Here is a 20873-nt window from a genome sequence, read left to right as displayed (position 1 = left end):
AGCTTACTCTGCACCCTGATTGGGCAGAATGCAATGTGCAGAACTCAGGGTGCATTGCAGGGTGGTTATCAGGGTGAACACCCTGAAAATTTGGGTGTTTGGCAAATGGACTGGACCGAACAGTCCATCCCTAATGTTTTATCTACTTTGGAGTACAAATTACCTCTATTTGGGGTTAAAGGTGGCAACCATTAAAGTCCAATTAAATTTTTTAACAAATAACAAATGTTGGGTGTCTCAATTTGTACTAGTTTTTAAAGGTTGTTATTCAACAGGGAGTAAGGGGGACAATAAAGAACCAAAGCTGTGCCCCCCCCCCCCCCCCCATAGTTTATCTGTCTTAGTGTTAGTCAGCCTTTGAAAATAAAGAACATAGACTCACGTTGACACTTTACCATTAGGATAATGATTTGATAGAAGAGCATCTTTATCTCTTGGTCCACAAAATCATTTTTTAGCTTAGCTTAGTGAAATAAATGTGTGGTGGTTTTGTACCTCCCCTATTTATTATGAACATGTATTATCTTGTCTATTCCTGGAGGGTACAATAACAATGCTAGCTAAAAAAATAAACACACTGCCTAATTAACCACTTGCCGACTGCTCACAGTATATTTACTGCGGCAGTCGGCCCCGGCCAGGCAGAGTGACGTAGGTCTACGTCGCTCGCCTGTCACTCCTTTTAGAGCCAATAGCGGGCGAGCGCGCGCCCGCCTCGGCGCGCGCCCGCCTCGGCTCATTCACAGAGGAGTGCGGGAGTGTGACTGGCGGACCCGATGTCCGCCGGTCACACTACGATCGCCGGTACAGCGGGAGAAAGACAGAGCGGCTGATGTAAACAAGCCGCCTGTCATTCTCCCCCGTGTAAAAATGAAGATCAGACGGTTCTACTATGTAGAACCGTTGATCTTTGTTTTTACACTAGGAGACCTGTCCCCCTACAGTTAGAATCACGCCCCTAGGACACACTTAACCCCTCCCTGTCCAATACAGTTAACCCCTTCCCTGCCAGTGTCATTTTTGCAGTAACAGTGCATATATATAGCACTGATTACTGCAGTAATGTCACTGGTACCCCCAAAAGTGTCAAAAATGTCAGTCAAGGGTCCGATCTGTCCGCCGCAATGTCGCAGTACCGCAAAAAAATCACAGATCGCCGCCATTACTCGTTAAAAAAAAAACCACCAAAAATGACAGAAATCTTTCCCATAGTTAGTAAACGCGATAACTTTTGCGCAAACCAATCAAAATACGCTTTTTGCGATTTTTCTTACCAAACATATGTAGCGTAAAACAATTTGGCTGAAAATTTTAAAAAATTTTTGATTTTTTTCATTTTTTTGGGGGGGAATTTCATATAAAAAAAAGTGAAAAATATTGCTATTTTTGCAAAAATTACGCTCTTTTTTTGTTTATAGCGCATGATCAAAAAAACGCACAGGTGATCAAATACCACCAAAAGAAAGCTCTGTTTGTGGGAAAAAAAGGACGTGAAATTCGTTTAGGTACAGCGTCGCACGACCGCGCAATTGTCCATTAAAGTCACGCAGTAAAAAATCGCAAAAAAACCCCTGGTCATTAAGCAGCAAAATCTTCCGGTCTTAAAGTGGTTAAGCTTTGATCTAATTTTTATAAGGAAAGTAGAAATGCTAAAATAAAACACTAAAAGGATACTACAGAGCATATAAGACAAAACAAGCACAGATAATACTTTACATATGGGCGTCTTCGATATTTGGTATCTTTCAGCTAGGCTAAAGCGCACAAGAGACAGAATTCTAGCTGGCGATTGATTTTAAAGACACCACCCACATACAGCGCCTTGCGAAAGTATTCGGCCCCCTTGAACTTTTCGACCTTTTGCCACATTTCAGGCTTCAAACATAAAGATATAAAACTGTAATTTTTTGTGAAGAATCAACAAGTGGGACACAATCATGTAGTGGAACGAAATTTATTGGATATTTCAAACTTTTTTACCAAATAAAAAACTGAAAAATTGGGCTTGCATCAGTGCAGCAAACTCTCTCCAGAAGTTCAGTGAGAATCTCTGAATGATCCAATGTTGACCTAAATGACTAATGATGATAAATAGAATCCACCTGTGTGTAATCAAGTCTCCATATAAATGCACCTGTACTGTGATAGTCTCAGAGGTCCATTTAAAGGGCAGAGAGCATCATGAAGAACAAAGAATACACCAGGCAGGTCCGAGATACTTTTGTGGAGAAGTTTAAAGCCGGATTTGGATACAAAAATATTTCCCAAGCTTTTATATTTGCTGCCTTGTCTTCCCTGTTATAATGTAGATGGCAGAATCACATCCACCTATTCTGCATCAAGGGAAGACCAGAGAGAAGTTGCTGAAATTTGCAGTTGCACTCATTCTTTTCATCTATCACATAGTGGCAAGACTTTTCAGACCGAATTAGCAATATCATTCTTTTATTTACTTGTTGCCTGAAATTGCTGTTTAATATAAAATCAATTATTATTTCAATTTGTAACATCATCAAAAGAAACATTAGCATGCATGCATGTTTTTTTTTTTTTTTTTTCTCGAGTCTCTTAACATAATTGCTACAGCTCTTCAGAAAGATGTCCAAGTGAAAGTTTACCTTTTCTTAGATACTTCCTTAGAAGAATTTAATTAAACCCTATTTATATTTCAAATGGGCACATAACATTAAACCAAGATAATTTTAGAAAGGCATCAGTCTCTTCTAAAAAAAAGAAGAAAAAAACACTTCCTCTGCTGTACTTTAGAATGTCACAGTCAAGTAGATATGGCATTAATAAAAATTCTACTTTTACCACGATATTTTGCTCATTCACTGACAGACCTTAAAACTGACCCCGCTTACAGCCTGGTAGAATGTGTCAATGGCCATGGCATCAACCCTGTGTGACACTGAAGAGATATGCAGTTGCCTATGGAAAATAACACCAATTAACAAATGCCACAGTACTCCATGAAAAAGGCAAGAGTTGGTAAAAAAGCTTCTGTAGTAAATACTATAATTTAGCAAATGCAAATTGAGAGCTGGGTGAAAAGGTGCATTTTTATTTTCACATTTGCAGCAGCTTTATGTATTTGGTAGTGCTCAGACAGGACAGCTGAATTCAACTAAGCAAGAACCTGAATGGCTAATTGGGCCACCTTAGATCACTTTCTAGCATACCACAAGGTTTTTACTGATTTGTTACCTTTGATACTATGTTCTCTGCCTCTCCACCCAAAAGCATCCTGTCCCCCTTTGGTCTGGTATGTATTTTGAGGATAGCCCCCACCCCAAAATCCAGACCCTTATACAAGCATGCAGCCTGGCAGACCAGGAAAGGGGGGGACGAGTGAGCACCCCCCTTCTGAACCATACTAGGCCACATGCAATCAACATGGGGGGAGCTTTGGGGGTGCACCCACCTCAAATCCCCTTCTTTATGGGGGCAAGGGCAGGGTTGTGGGGGTCTGCAGGCAGGTAACTGAATCCAGAAGCCCCATTTAACAAGGGGGCCTCCAAAATCCCAGCCCCCCAATATAAAATAGTATGGGGTACATTGTAGCCCTACTCATTTACCATAAAAAAGTATCAAAAATAAATAAAAACACACAGTTTTTGACAATTCCTTTATTACCAATAAAAAAAAAGCCCCCCCCCATGTAGATCCATCATCAATCATGAGGCTCGCAGTACCATTATAACCGGAAAAAAAGCCCCCCTTGCGACGAAGGCTACCGCCGTCTGCCTGCTCTGCCATCTGACAGTTTTTAAATAGGTAAGGGGCAGAGCCACCTGCTGACATCTCCTGGTGGCACCGCCCCTTGTGACGCCATTCACCCAGCATACACCAGCCGGTGACATCCCCTTTGGGCGATGCCACCAGGTGACGTCCCCATGTGGCTCTGCTCATTACCTATTTAAAATCAGTCAGACGACGGAGAAGGCAGATGGTGGTAGCCTTTGTTGCGGGCAGAGGTTTTATTTTTTATTTTTTCGGGTCCAGCAGTGCAACGGGTGTCATGATTGAAGATGGATCTACACCAGGGTACAATGTTTTTTTTTATTTTTAATAAAAGAAATATCAAAAACTGTGTATGGGTTTTTATTTATTTTTGACATTTTTTTGGTGAATGAGTAGGGCGCAATGTACCCAATACTTATTCACATAGGGGGCTGGGGGCCCCCTTGTTAAAAGGGGCTTCCAGATTCTGATAAGCCCCTTCCCACAGACCCTGGGCAGTGGTTGTCAGGAAAAGGCCCTTGTCCCCATAAACAAGGGGATTTGAGGGTTTATTTCTTTTTGATTTTTGAGCCTCATGATTGATGATGGATCTACATGGGGGGGCATTTTTTTTTTTTTATTGGTAATAAAGGAATTGTCAAAAACTGTGTGTGTTTTTATTTATTTTTGATACTTTTTTAATGGTAAATGAGTAGGGCTACAATGTACCCCATACTTTTTCATATTGGGGGGCTGGAATTTTGGAGGCCCCTTGTTAAATGGGGCTTCCGGATTTGGATCCCTGCCTGCAGACCCCCACAACCACTGCCCAGGGTTGTGGGGAAAAGGCCCTTGCCCCCATAAACAAGAGGATTTGAGGTGGGGGCACCCCCCAAAGCACCCCCCATGTTGAGGGCATGTGGCCTAGTATTGTTCAGAAGGGGGGGTGCTCACTCGCCCCTCTCTTTCCTGGTCTGCCAGGCTGCTCGTATAAGGGTCTGGTATGGATTTTGGGGGGGGGGGGCACACCATTTTTTTAAAGTTTGGTTTGGGGGCTACCCTCAAAATCCATACCAGACCAAAGGGTTTGACATGGATTTTGGGGGCAGCCCCACAAAATTTTTCCACATTTTTGTATTGCCGGCAATTTTTTATTTTTTTTGTCATTCAGCTGTCAGCGGAGAAGCTCGTTAACAGCTGATGACTCATCAGTTGTTAAGGATGCGGTGGCTGGCTTCCCAGCCCGCTCCTTAACAACCATCTATTCGCTGTGCCCTGATTGGGCAAAGCCTTGCATCTGACTAGCCGTCAGGTACATTGCTTTAGCCAATAAGGCTTAGAATGCACTGTGCAGTGAATTGTGGGGCACTCGGTGAACATCCTGCTGAGCATCCCGCAAATTAGAGTTCTCGCGGAACACGTGAACAGGCGATGATTGGGCTGAACTTATGCTCGGTCCGAACTGCTCGCCCAACACTATTGAAGAATAGCTTTGTTGTCAGAGCTGTGGTTTTCTGCTCCATGAAAGCTGCTATAAAATGTAGGCTTATCATATTTTAGTCTACCTTGTAATTTGAAAATTAAAAAAAAAAACATATTTTTTTTATTGTGGGAGTGCGAATGTCTGACTGTGTAGTAGTTTTTCCCCTCTTGTTGCATTATGAAAAGTGTATGTGATTAAACCTTATAATCCATAAACCCTATAATTTTGGACATATATCAAGAAAAAAAAGTAACAACTGGGAAAGACATTGTCAATATGAATGCAGTTTGGTTCTACCATGAGTACAAGACAAATTCAGTGTGTTTGTTATGTGCAATCTCAGTGAATAAATGTGGTAATTTGTGGTATCACTATTGCATCTTCAGGGCCTCTCCTGGCTTGAAAGGGTGGTTAATGGGCAACTAATAAGGGTTTTTTTGTGAGCCAGCATCTTCACTATAAAAGCTGGGAGCAAAGTGGCCATAGTGTTAATGTTTTGAAAGCTGCTGTAGGGAAAGGAAAAGGAAAGCTGACAAGCTGCATTGGGAAAGATTAGGATGAGTTAGAAAACTGAAAATGCTGATGTGCAGAACCAACCCTTTTTCTTATTGTTGTGGGCTTATTTGAGCTTATTTGTCTTTCATTTTATTCTGTGGTTGATTTAAGGTCAGCTGTCACTTTTAGCTTTTGCTCTGTCCATTGCGGGGTTTTCTTTTTCTTGCTAAACTCCTCTTTTAAAAATATGGACTTTTGTTTCAGGGGGTAGTATTGTTTTTTTTTTCCTATTTATTTTAGTGTTTATTTATGTATTTATTTATTTTTAAAAACTTCCCCAAAAAGTGTTTTTTTTTTGTTTCAGAGGGAATTATTTTTGGGGTTTTCACTTATTTTGGGAATATATTGTTTTTTATTGTGTGATGATAAGATTTTTTATGGGCTTATCCTTTTTCTGCTGCAAGGCTTCCTTTAAAAAAAGGGCTTTATTTCCAGGTGTAGTATTTTGGGGTTTTCTTCTTTTTTTGTGGATTTCTAAATTTCTATTTTCATGTTGATAGATCTTTTTCCTGGCAGTCTCCATGGCAGCCTACATGTGGGTTAACCCAGCCTCCACTCCAAGGGTATAGGACCCCCCTCCCATAAATTTCAGCTCTCAGGTACAGCAGGTGTTCCTTTTTTGTCCTCCTCCAAGGACCTACAATTCTGATGTCTTAATTTGTCCGGCTTACCTCAGGATACTTTGGATGGTGTCTGCATGTCCAGGGCCCAGCCACGGGCGGGTGAGTGACATTTAAAATTCCCCAGCTCTCTGCGGTTGACTGAAGCTTGGCCGGCATTTTCTGACAGGGTCTGAAGATTCTTATTACAGCTCTTCATGGCAGCGGTATTTGTGACTTATGTTTACTTTGTATGTGTCTTTCTCTATCGCTGTGTGGCGATTGTTATGGCCCCAATGGCGCTGGAACGCTTCCTGCGTTCCAGCAATCCTTCCTGTTCCTCCTCTGCTGCCTGCGGCCAATCAGTGGACGCTTCGTGGTCCCGCACATGCGCAGTGCGTCGCGAACGAAGCCAAGGCTTGGTTCACGCATGCGCACTAGCGATCTCGGCCGCATCACCGCTGACGTCATTCCGGCGGGGGATTTAAGCAGCTGTCAGTTCCCCTGTACTTTGGGAAGTACTGTGGGCATTGCGGCAGCTTCCCTGTGTCTCTGGATTCCTTGCTACAGGTATGTGCAATGGATGCTCGACTTGCAGAGGGGGGGATGGATTGTTGCTATCTTACACTATTTCACTATATTGTCCTGGTGTCTGATGTGTATTACCTTTTCTTTATCAGTCTGGTTGTTTGGCCTGAAGTATGGATCCTGCGTCACCGCCCTCCTGTGGCCAGCCCTCTCATAACAGGTGGGTGCTGGCATTTTCAGGGGGGGGGGGGGGCGGGGGAGGGCTAGCTGGTCCCTGTTTCATGGCTAAATCCAGTGTCTCCCCGACTTTCTGTTTTTCCATCAGCTCTTCCAGGCCTGGTTTATCTCAAGAAAGAGACCCTGTCAGACCACGTGGGAGTTCATCCTCCAGATCAAAACGCCATGAATCTCCATCAGGGAGTAGGCAGCAGGGGAGACGCTCTAATTCCTCCCCCAGACACCATAAACAACAGAGCCACCGCACACTCCAGAGAGCTTGTTGGGGTTGTGGGGCGCATGTCCCGGAGGACAAGTCCCTATGTGAGCCATGTTTTGCTCAGGCAGCCGGTGAGAGGGAGCCCGAGGACCACAGATTGGAATCCCTGGTAAAGAGGATAGTGCAACAGTCCCTGAAAGAATGGGGTATGGCCCAGCACTTGGTCCCACTACATCTAGTTCTCCAGCTGAAGCGCCGGAAGACCAAGGCCCCTCTCAACCGAGCATTACTTCTGCAAAATCATCTGACAGTGATTCGGAAGAAGAAGGGGCAGTAGGCGGCTTTGAGTTTGCCCTGGTTTCACCCCTGATCAGAGCAATTAAGGAAGCTCTAAAATGGGAGGATCCTGTGTCTCCCCAGAAAAAACAGCGGAAGTTCTTCAAGCACCTTGGTAAGGAGCACATTAATTTCCCTTCCCTCTCTGAATTACAAGAGGTGATTACTGAGGAATGGAGTAAGGGGGGTGGTAAGTCTTCCCTATCTTCCAAACTTGGGAAACGATATAACTTCAAACCTGAAGATGTCGCTCGTCTGGAGTCTGCTCCCCTTGTGGATGCTGCAGTCGCAAGATTAGCAAAGCATGTTACTTTGCCCCTAGATGATGCAGTTTCCTTCAGAGATCCCTTGGACAGGAAAATAGATCTAGACCTGAAGAGAATCTATGTTACGACCGGAGCGGTCTGCAAACCTGTTATGGCATTAGCAACGATGTCTAAAGCCATGGAAGTTTGGGTGTCTGATATTGAGACCAAACTTGGGAGCATTTCGGAAGAAGCTGTAGAGAGCTCTCCTATTCATGAACTCAAGTTGGCTTCCGTGTTTTTAGGAGAAGCATCCATTGATGTTCTGCGCCTTCTGTCCAGATCAATGTTATCATCAGTGACGGCAAAGAGGGCCTTGTGGCTCCGCCCCTGGCTTGCTGATCCAGCCTCTAAGCAGACGTGGTGTAAGATCCCCTTCGAGGGTACTTCCCTTTTCGGAAATAAATTGGACAGTGCCATTGCAAAGGCCACTGGCGGAAAGTCGGGTTTCCTTCCGCAAGATAAACGCCTATTTGCCCAGAAGAAGCCTCAAACTAGGAGGCAATACACTGAGAGATCAAGAGATGCCCACTCTTACAAACCTACTAGAGACTTTCGGAGAAATTGGAGAGGAGGCCAATCTTCTTCTCGAAGATCATCTAAGAATTCAGCGCCTGCTGGACAAGAATCCACTAAATCTTTTTGAGATTGGAGATTCAGACATGCCAGGTGGGAGCACGTCTTCTCCATTTTCAGCGTGTCTGGACGGCCTCAATCACGGACTTTTTGACCGTCAGGACGGTCTCTATAGGCCACAAATGGTCTTTTCTGGCAGATCCGGTTCCACGGTTCATTTCAACTCACTTACCCTATCTAGAAGAGAGAAGAGAAGTCTTGCTCGCCTATGTAGACGCTTTGGTGGCTCAAGGAGCAGTAGTTCCCAGTTCCAGAGCAGGAAAAATTTCAAGGTGTTTACTCACCCCTCTTCTTGGTCCAGAAGAAGAACGGAGCTTGGAGGCCCATTATAGACCTCACATACCTGAACAGGTTCATAAAGAACGAAAAATTCAAGATGGAAACACTCTCCACCATTCAGAAAGCAGTACTGCCAGGAGACTGGTTTGCCTCAATAGATCTGAAAGATGCGTACTTTGATGTACCTGTGGCAGTCGACTTTCACAAATATCTCCACTTCTGTGTTCTGAACCGTCATCTTCAATTTATTTGTCTACCTTTCGGCCTCTCTACCTCGCCCAGAGTGTTCTCCAAAGTTCTCCTGGCCGTAGTGGCCCTCATAAGATTAAAAGGAATACGTCTACATCATTACCTAGACGATCTCCTGCTGCTGTCTCAAAACAAAGATCAGTTACTGGCACACAGAGATCAGGTCATGTCGACCCTCAAAGAATTTGGCTGGCTGTTGAACTTACAAAAGAGTCAGCTGGAGCCCACTCAGTGCCTAGTCTATCTCGGGGCGCAATTCAACACCATCTCCCGTTAGAGAAGATACGGGTGGTGTGGGAGAGAATCCTTCCAGCTCTTTCTTCCTCCCGGCTGAAAGCCTCTCAGTGCCTCAAAATCATTGGCACCATGGTGTCCACAGCTCTGATGGTCAAATGGGCTCTTTGGCGTATGAGGCCTTTCCAGAAAGGGTTCCTACAACAGTGGAACCCGGAAGGGGGGGAGCAATACATTCATATCTCCTCCAGCATGAGATTCAGTCTTCTTTGGTGGCTGCAACGCAAGAATCTGCTCAACTGCCACTCTCTGATTCCAGTCTCATGGATCATAATAACAACAGACGCCAGCAACTCAGGTTGGGGGGCTCATTGTCTGTCGGAAATGGCCCAAGGAAAATGGTCTTCTCAGAGACACACGCCAGTCTACAATATACTGGAGCTCCGGGCAGCATATGAGGCTCTTCGATCCTTTCAACACCTGGTGGAAGGGAAATCTGTAATGATTCGGATGGACAACACCACGGCAGTGTCTTATGTGAAGAGACAAGCTGGGACACGGAGTCTCTCTCTACTACGAGAATTAGACCCAATTATGTCTTGGGCTCAGGCTCATCTAGTCGATATCTCAACAGTCTACATTCCAGGTCCTCAGAATGTTCAAGCAGATTTTCTGTCCAGGGTCCAGTTGAACCACAACGAGTGGTCTCTCCATGTGGAGTCGTTCAAATGGATCCTGTCGTTGGGAGTATCTCCCGAAGTCGACCTGTTCGCCTCTCCTTGCAAGCACAAGTTGGAGAAGTATGTCACAAGAGGCAGATGCCATCAAGCCTACGGGACAGATGCACTAACCGACAGGTGGGAGTTCAACAGGGCATATGCCTTTCCTCCAGTACCCATCATTCTCAAATTCCTGCAGAGACTTCAAGCGGAAGATGTAGAGATAGTGATGGTGGCGCCTTTCTGGCCAAACAGGCCATGGTTTCCGCTGCTCCTACAGCTAAGTTACCGGGACCCGGTCCCTCTTCCCCTCAGACCAGACCTGCTCCTACAGGGAACATCAGTACACCCCTGTCCTGCAATACTCCGGTTGACGGTCTGGTTCTTGAGAGGGAAAGGTTGGAATCGCTCGGCTGCCCATCTACAGCCATTTCCACCTTAATGAATGCTAGACGACCAAGTACAAATAAGGTATACTGCAGAATCTGGTCAAGATTCATGAAATCTGCATATCCAGAAGGTATGTCTTCCTCAGTTCCTGGGATTCAAGAAATACTAAGTTTTCTTCAGGCTGGCCTAGATATGCCTCTTTCAGTGGCAACGCTAAGAGTCCAAGTATCGGCATTATCTGCCTTCTCTGGGATCATGTGGGCTCAACACCCACTTATTCAACAGTTCTTTAAAGGAGCAGCCAGGCTCAATCCTCAAAGAAAACCTAGGTTTCCAAAATGGGACCTTCCTCTTGTCCTAAATGCCTTCTCAAAAACAGGCATAGAATCCTCTTCTTCTATCAAGGACCTGACCATCCGGACTGTCTATCTGGTAGCCATCACTTCGGCTAAAAGGGTCTCTGAAATAAGTTCCCTCGGCTGTAGAGAACCATTTTTGACTTTCTTCCCAGATCGGGTAGTACTGGTACCCATGCTGAATTCAAATCCGAAAGTCACCTCGGTGTTTCACCAGAACCAGGAGATCGTCCTGCCTACTTTTCGGTCTTCTGATGAGTCTAATCCTCATCCGTTGGATGTAGGAGAATCCTTAAAAGTTTATCTTCAAGCAACTGCACCATTCAGGCAGTCTGACAACCTCGTTATCCTGTTCTGGGGGAAGAACAGAGGTAAACCTGCTTCATCCAGAACTATTGCATCATGGATAGTGGCGGCTATACAACAGGCCTATAGAGCAGAGGGTTTGGCTCCTCCAGAGGCGGTGACGGCGCACTCTACAAGGAGTATTTCTACGTCCGGGACGGCCTCACGACACGTGGCTCCAGATGTGATTTGCAGAGCGGCTTCATGGTCTTCGGTCAATACTTTTATGACCCACTATTGTGTGGAGCCTGCTTCTCTGTCTTCAGTTAATTTTGGTTTGACTGTTTTGTCTGCAAATAGCATGAATTAAAGTTTCTTCGCTAAAGCATTCCCACCCGTGTGGCGTGAGCTAGTTATTTCCCACACATAGGCTGCCATGGAGACTGCCAGGAAATGGAAAATTCCTATCAAATACTTACCGTAATTTTCCTTTCCTGATAGTCTCCATGGCAGCCGGAGTTCCCACCTTCTCGTCTTGGATTCGGCTAAGATATGGAACACCTGCTGTACCTGAGAGCTGAAATTTATGGGTCCTATACCCTTGGAGTGGAGGCGGGGTTAACCCACACGTAGGCTGCCATGGAGACTATCAGGAAAGGAAAATTACGGTAAGTATTTGATAGGAATTTTCAGTTTTTTCTTTTAACTTGGGGTGCTCAAAGCACTGCATTCACTAGTTCCTGATCATCTGTTCTTGGAGCTGCCTTTGGTTTGCAGCATGCCTTTGCATTGTTTGAATGCTAAATGCTCCTGGAGATAAAATAAAACTAGGCATAAACCTATTATCTCTGATTAAAACTGTCCTGCTGCTGGGAAATTTTATACTGCAGTATCTCTGCAGCATATTTTTACTCAACAGTGTCTTAATTATTGTAGTAAAACTCATACCTGTTCTCTTTGTCTCTAGGAAATATAGGCCTATTTAAAATTGTCCTACTGCTGGCCAATTTTATGCTATTGTGTCATATGAAGTCTCAGAATTCTTGAAATAAAACACCTGTTTTTTTGTCACCAGTACATTCTGACCAATTCTCCCTCATAAAAATGTTCTGCTGTTGGCCAATTTTACACAGCTGATTTTTGTGTCATCACTAAATGACAGATTCCCCAGTTGTGTTAAAGTAAACTAATAGGTGGGAATCTCAGAGATCTCATTAGTCAAATTTGGTAAGTGACGAAATTTGGCCAATGACATTAACCAGGATTCTCAGCTGTCTATTTATGTTACTGCAACCAGGGAATCTGTCAGTTAGCGGTGGGAGTGTGATGTGTACACATCTGCTAGTGATGAATTATCGAGATTAACAAGTATTATATTGCTGGATGCCATTCTTGGCATTGTGATTGACATGGATTTATATTTATGAGACATTAATAAATGTATTCTTATTTTGTTTGTTTTTTATTTTAGCTAAAGGACTTTTTCAAACTGCCTGTGTGTTGAACTCTTTGTGGAAATGTGTAAGGGGCACTAATGTTCCCCTGTACTCATTCTCCTGGGAAGGGTTGATATTTGGGAACTTTTTTTACAAAAATGGGGCTTCCAGATTCCACAATAAGGGTTCTTTCATGTGGGCTGTCCAATCAGGTCCGCCTTTCAGTTGATCAGATGAAACCAGACAGGAGGCCCTTGTTACTCAGTACTAGGAAAAGGTTTTTATGCAAGGAGGAAGTTTTGTTGCCCCCCCCCTCCCTGCAAGGTACCCTTTCAGTTTTAAATGTGCCCCAGTCTGGTACAGAAAAGAGGGTCTGCATGCTTACTGCCCTCAATTTCCTGGCCACACAGGCTGAATGTCTGGCAAGAATTTCAGAAAGAACTTCACATTATGTTTTCATTTTTTTTTCAACAGTTTGACATTAAAGGTCCAATAATTAGGAATAGGGTGCTTTTTATGTAAGCCTAGCTAACTGCATATTATTTGAAACATTTAGCATTTTCATCACTGCCTTTTAAGCTGCATGTGATGATCCTCTCTCCACCTTACAGCATTTTTTTTTTTTTTGCATTGCTACATGTCCCCGATTTTTGACAATAGCTTTCCTTTTAGCCTTAAAAAAAATGACCACAACAAACTAACACAATTTGCTTTCCATACACTTCAGTGTAGGGATAGACCGATGTGGTTTTTCCAGGGCAGATACCGATACCAATACTGATATTTTGGTCACTAAGTATTGGTATCGGCTGATATTCTGCACATTCAATCACAAATCCAATGCAGATTGACCAGTGCCCCCAACAATGCAGAGTGACCAGTGCCCCCAACAATGCAGAGTGACCAGTGCACCCATCCAATGCAGAGTGACCAGTGTACCCATCCATGCAGAGTGACCAGTGCCCCATCCAATGCAGAGTGCCCAGTGCCCCCATCCAATTCAGAGTGACCAGTGCCCCCATCCAATGCAGAGTGACCAATGCCCCCAGCCAATGCAGAGTGACCAGTGCCCCCATCCAATGCAGAGTGACCAGTGCCCCCATCAATGCAGAGTAACCAGTGCCCCCAACAATGCAGAGTGACCAGTGCCTCCATCCAATGCAGAGTGACCAGTGCCCCCATTCAATTCAGAGTGACCAGTGCCCCCATCCAATGCAGAGTGACCAGTGCCCCCATCCAATGCAGAGTGACCAGTGCCCCATCAATGCAGAGTGACCAGTGCCCCCAACAATGCAGAGTGACCAGTGCCCCCATCCAATGTAGAGTGACCAGTGCCCCCATCAATGCAGAGTTACCAGTGCCCCCAACAATGCAGAGTTACCAATGCCCCCATCCAATGCAGAGTGACCAGTGCCTCCATCAAATGCAGAGTAACCAGTGCCCCCAACAATGCAGAGTGACCAGTGCCCCCATCCAATGCAGAGTGACCAGTGTCCCCATCAATGCAGAGTTACCAGTGCCCCCAACAATGCAGAGTTACCAATGCCCCCATCCAATGCAGAGTGACCAGTGCCCCATCCAATTCAGAGTGACCAGTGCCCCCATCCAATGCAGAGTGACCAGTGCCCCCATCCAATGAAGAGTGACCAGTGCCCCCAACAATGCAGAGTGACCAGTGCCCCCATACAATGCAGAGTGACCAGTGCCCCCATCCAATGCAGAGTGACCAGTGCCCCCATCCAATGTACAGTGACCAGTGCCCCCATCCAATGCAGAGTGACTAGTGCCCCCAACAATGCAGAGTGACCAGTACCCCCAAACAATGCAAAGCGACCAGTGCCCCCATCAATGCAGAGTGACCAGTGCATGGGGATTAGAGCGCCCCCTGATTACACAGAACAGAGTTCTTCTGCTTACCCGGCGCAGGTGCTGTCATACAAAGTTTCGCCTCCTGGACCGGGCTCCTTTGATAGACGTCACCAGTGTGCTGTCTATGATAGGTAGGAGCCAGTCCAGGAGGCGGGACTTTGTATGACAGCAACCACACCAGGTAAGCAGAAGAACCCTGTTCAATGTAATCAGGCAGCGCTCTATTTCCCATCCCCCCTCCCCTCCGGAGGCAGAAATATCGGTCATATCGGCCAAGTTTGTGGCGGATACCAATACTTTAAAAAAAAGTGAATATCTGCCGCCGATTATCAGCCAAACTGATAATCAGTTGATCCCTACTTCAGTGGGGTTCAATGCTAAGTTTGGGGTTGGCAGGCTTTAAGCATGATTCAACTAACGTGGCTTATACCAAACCTTGGCAGATTTACTATCCCTGATTTTTTTAGAAGATCTTTTATTTTTATTGATGTTGGTAGTATCTAGTATGTACTGCAGGATATACAGAAGGAGGTTGTTTGTATGATGTATATTTCATTAGAATTGCAACATATGTAAAGCATTCTGACACTTAAAATTATATTATCCTCTTGTTTTGAAGCAGATCTAAACCCAATTACTAAAATCTCTTATATGCTTTAAGATTTATATATTTTCCAAATGTTGCTTTCAATCTTTTTTACCTTTTTATAAAAAAAAAACAGTACATGGTGATCCCACCATAAATACAGTATTTGTTCAGATACATTCAGTTACGGGTTGACAACCCTCTACTTGGATTGTACTCCTGTATTGTCACCCTGTTTCATGTACCCCTAATTGAATTTATAATGGGCCCTGTCACATACATTTTGTAGGCTTGGTCTACCAGCAGGGAGCCTAACGTAGAACAATAATATGCAGGCGATGCTGCATAAGTGCACAAGAGAAACTGGTTACAAGAATAAAATCAGCAATTGTTTATGATAGACAGTACTCTAACAAGCTAAAAGTTATACATTTAGCATGTATCTGTACTTTAATATTTTCTGGAGTATTATGACTATCATTTAAATATTACTGGCTCTTACCTTGTACACTTTTATGGTAGAGCAGCAAAAACAACTGATTACAGTCTGGTGTACTTTTTTTTTTATCTGTGCTAACATCCAAATTATCAGGAAAAGCTTTCAATGTATACATTGTTCTTTAAGGTCCTAGCAGTATTATTCTCATTACTGCTTGTACCTTGAAGAAGGGGCACCTCGAAATTCGATTCTGAAAATGTGTATGTTAGTGCAGTCATATGTATATATCTATATCTATATATATATATATCTATATATATATATATATATATATATATTGTACAAAGCAGCGCTAATAAATAAAAATCGGTGTTAAGAAAACATAGATAAAATTAACTTAAAATTAACTCAATATGTCGAGAGACATATAGCAGAGGAAAGTAGAAGGAACCCTAAGAAATTCTTAAAATATATCAGTAGCAAAAAAACGAGGTCAGAGCATGTTGCACACATAGTTAATGATGACGGGAGGATGGTTACAGAGGACACAGAGAAGGCAACTGTGCTAAATGCTTTCTTCTCCTCAGTCTTTACACAGGAAAAGGAGGGGTATACTGACCATGACTGTATGGTTAGCAGTACTTCACGAGACTTGCCGCTATGTCTAACAGAGGGTTAAATCATGAAAAGGCTTGATAGCATTAACACAAATAAATCACCAGGACCGGATGGCGTGCATCCGAGAGTACTCAAAGAATTCAGTAAGGTTATATCTAGACCACTGTTCCTGATCTTTGCAGATAGTATTTTGACAGGAACTGTACCAGGTGACTGGAGGAAAGCTAACGTGATACCAATATTCAAAGAAGGGCAGAGACATATCCTGGGCAATTATAGACCGGTCAACCTGACATCAATAGTATGTAAATTACTGGAAGGGATGATAAGGGACTATATCTAAGAATTTGCTAAAGTCAACAGTATCATCAGTAGTAATCAGCACGGGTTTTCAAAAGGACGTTCTTGTCAGACCAATCTGTTAACATTCTTTGAGGAGGTGAGCTATGAGCTAGATAGGGGGAAACCTATGGATGTGGTGTATCTGGATTTTGCTAAGGCATTCAATACAGTCCCCCACAAACGCCTAATTTACAAAATAAGATCTGCAGGCATAGATCAAAAGGTTTGCTCTTGGATAGAAAACTGGTTAAAGGGGCATGTCCAAAGGGTAGTAATAAATAACGTGTACTCAGACTGGACTGGATTGGTAAGTGGGGTCTCCCAAGGCTGTGTTCTGGGACAAATTTTGATCAATTTGTTCGTAAATAGCATTGAGGACGGGATCACTAGCTCACTCTCAGTTTTTGCAGATGACACAAAATTAAGCAGGACAATAACTTCACATCATGATTCAGAAATCTTACAGAATGACCTGAACAAAATAACAGAGTGGGCAACTACGTGGCAAATGAGGTTTAATGTGGAGAATTGTAAGGTATTGCACTTGGGGACTAAAAACATAAACGCAAAATACACATTGGGGGGGGGGGACCTCTGGGGGAATCAAGAATTGAGAGAGATCTGGGAGTCTTAGTAGAAGATAGACTAAACAATAGCATGCAATGTCAAGCTGCAGCTGCCAAAGCCGGCAGAATATTAGCATGCATAAGGAAGGGGATATATATATATACCAGAGATAAAACTATAATTATACCACTTTATTAAACTCTGGTCTGGCCACATCTGGAGTACTCTGTCCAGTTCTGGTCACCGATCCTCAGAAATGATGTGCTGGAACTGAAAAGAGTCCAAAGAAGGGCAACTAAGCTAGTTAGTGGATTGGAGGACTTAAATTATGAGGAGCGTTTAACAAGCACTTGATTTATTCTCCCTAGAGAAGAGATGCCCGAGAGGGGGCATGATAGCGATTTACAAATACCTCAATGTTGATCTCAGCATAGAAAAAAAAAGATTCAGTCGCAAGGAATGTAAGAGGACACGAGGCCATACAATGCGACTAGAGGAGAAGCGATTTAACCTCAGGCTGCGAAGGTTTTTTTTACAGTAAGGTCAATAAGATTGTGGAACTCTCTTTCACAAATGGTAGTAACTGCGGGCAATATGGCTACTTTTAAAAGACTCTTGGACATACATCTCCAAGATCAAAACATTCAGGGGTATGGGAAATGAATATGTCCACACACACCTACACAGGCTGAACTGGATGGACTGTTGTCTTTATTCAACTTCAACTACTATGTAACTATGTAATAAACATAATGATATCAAACTTACGAAGTGAAAAAAATGTGAGTGAGAAAATTATTTCTAAATAAACTAAAAGTCCATCAAGGCCCATAGAAAATGGCTAGATAAGTAAATACTGTGCACCACAAAAAGTTCAAAAGAAAGGGGGAGGACAGATTATCCACAAATGACTTCATCCACAAGAGTCCCCACATCTATGAATTTTCAATGCTTCCACCACCAGGTGACACCAAATGCTCAAGCCTCTTACTGGATCATGTGGACCATTGTATAGTATGGTCAAATGCGCATGTTAAGTCTTCTTATGCGGGGGAACTCCAGGACGCCAGTAGTACAAATTGCTTCCCCATTTGCAGCAGGCTGTTTTGCCACACCGGACTCAATCGCCAGTCAGCAGGCGTGCGTGATGATGTAGCGTTGTAGCCACACCCAACATGTTTCGTCAGAGAGATGACGTCGTCGGGGGACTAGCCAGTCCCCCGACGACATCATCTCTTGCTTGCTGACCAGCAGTTGAGTATCTATTTAATGTATGTGTATGAATAGTTCTTCAGTAATCTATGCATCAGTCTCACTACTCTAGAAGAAACAAAACCCAAACGGCGAGTGATTAGTGGGTGTAATGGGTAACATAAATTCCTGGAACTAGTTACAGGGTCTAAATATAATTGTAGCAATGTCTATAAGGAATTTTTACTGAGATATGTGGCACCCATGTAGCAAATTCAAGCATACGTGCAGAAAGGGACATGAGCTCTCATCAGGTTCCTCCAACTTTGCCAACTTGAGATCTCTCCAAAAATAGCATGTGAGATTAAGCCAGTTAGAAATATTCCAGATATTAATTTTTAACATTTTATTAAATTAAGTAATCCTGGCAGGTGTTCAGAGTTACAGTTATCAGGCAGGCAATAAAAGGATGAAGTGAACAAGTCTGATGTTCACCTAAAATCATTTGTGAATTCCAAGCCACTTGTCAGGAACCACCTTGTAATACATTGATGGCACCTGCCATAGCATATTCTATTTTTTGAGGAGATATCTCCTGGGTTTAGTATTACGCCTACTCTGTCTAATAATTGTATGACCACCTATTGGGTATGTTAAAAAGAAATGTAGGTAGATGGTATATATCTTTATCAATGTTAATAGATTTAAAAACAAAAAACTCCAGCAGATGAATAATGAATATGGCACATCATCAGAAAGTGTAAAGAAGACACTTCAAATCTGTAGATATGAAGCCACCCAAAAACATGCAGTGACAAAAATGGTCATAAAAGGATGTCAATACATGCTCTCTATGCTATGCCATATAGCGCTATGTAATCAGTCACTCCTCGACACCAACTTAGGCTCAAAATCAATTGCCTTGCATGAGATGTCAGTCTTCACAGACATTCAGCAATCTCATCTCCATCTCTGCAATTCTAATGGCATTTATTGCTATGCCATTGCTGTCAATCAATTTCATCAGTCAATGATTTCAAGTGGATAAAACCGGGAAGACTACGTAGATTTTCAGAAATGCAAAGCTACCTTCTGTGCAATGTTTTTTTCAAAACAGAACAAATAAAGGCTTTTAATGTTTACCTTTCGAGAACTACACTATTCTACAGCACGGTATATTCTTTTGAAAGGAGATGCATTCAAGTTATTGTAATACATGTTTTTCACATTGTGCATTGCTACATTATTGTTTGCAGCAAACTGGTGTGCATTATATTCAACTTGTATATAATAAATGATCCTTAAATCCCCCATGTATAAAATACATTTTTTGAAGTTTGTTGTTGTTTGGCCTATTAGAATTGAAAATGTCCTTTATGACCCAAAATTACATTCAGATAAATCTTTGAATCAATATGGTTTTGTAGGGCCTATTTAACAAAGTGAATGAATTCAGGCACATTTGTCTGTTTGCCTGCATTCACTGGTCACTCACAAGCATTTGCTTACAATTTGCTGGTGGCAGGTGTGAAGGATGAATTGCAGGAGAAGATTTTATGCTAAATCAGTACTTTTCATAATAAGTATGTTTGTAAGAGTTTTTAAATAATCATTACATATATATATATATATATATATATATATATATATATATATATATATATATATATATATATATACACATTATTTTTTTTTTTTTTTAGAAAACAACTAATCCTTTTTACACATATTTATCATCTTCTGAGGCCTGTTCTTATGGTTGAGTATTTATATGTTCATTCTTTCATGGCAAAAATATTTTTTTAAGATGCCCATGAGGGCTTATTTATACTTATTTATACTCTTTCTTTTTGGTGTGTCTACTGTCTGATATGTTTTCTATTGAAATTAATTGGCACATATGAATGGACAATATGGGAGTTAGCATTCTTCAGTTTTAGTAAATCAGCCTCCATGCAATTTATAGGAGTTGTAAAATCAGAAGGTTTTTTATCTTCATGCATTCTTTGCATGAAGATATAAAACCTTCAGGGTGTAGCAGCCTCCCAAGCACCCCCTAATACTTACCTGGGGTTCTTCTCTATCCAGCGATGTCCACGAGTCCCTTGGCTGTCCGAGACTCTCCCTCCTGATTGGCTGGGACACAGCCGCGGCGCCATTAGCTCCCGCAGCTGTCAATCAAAGTAAGTTAGCCAATCAGGAGAGAGAGAGAGGGTGGGGCCGAACGGCAGCTCCGTGTCTGAATGGACACACGGAGCTGCAGCTCAGCTCAGGTTCCCCCATAGTGAGCTGCTTGCTGTGGGGGCACTCGATTGGAGGGAGGGGCCCGGGGAGGCAATGAGGGACCCGAGAAGAGGAGAATCCGGGCTGCTCTGTGCAAAACCAACTGCACAGAGGAGGTAAGTATAAAATGTTTGTTATTATTTATAAAAAAAAACAAGACATTTTAATCACTTTAATGTAAGCTGCAATGCACTTTACATTGAACATCAGTGCACGTCCTAATGCACATGGATGCGCATTCATGTATGCCAAGACATATATTCGAGTGGGGTTCATTGATTTATTCTTTCTGTCTGAATTCAATCAACACACTTTGATATTTTCATCAAGCCCCGAAAAAAAGGTTGAAAATATTGTATATTAAAAAAAAAAGTATGGACCTTTTTTTCCCTAGTCATACTTACTTAAGTGGATGAAGCAACGGATCAA

This window comes from Pelophylax lessonae, assembly GCF_965119305.1.
Source record: "Pelophylax lessonae genome assembly, chromosome: 1".
Lineage (NCBI taxonomy): Eukaryota > Metazoa > Chordata > Amphibia > Anura > Ranidae > Pelophylax > Pelophylax lessonae.
Note: the sequence above shows the minus strand (reverse complement) of the source record.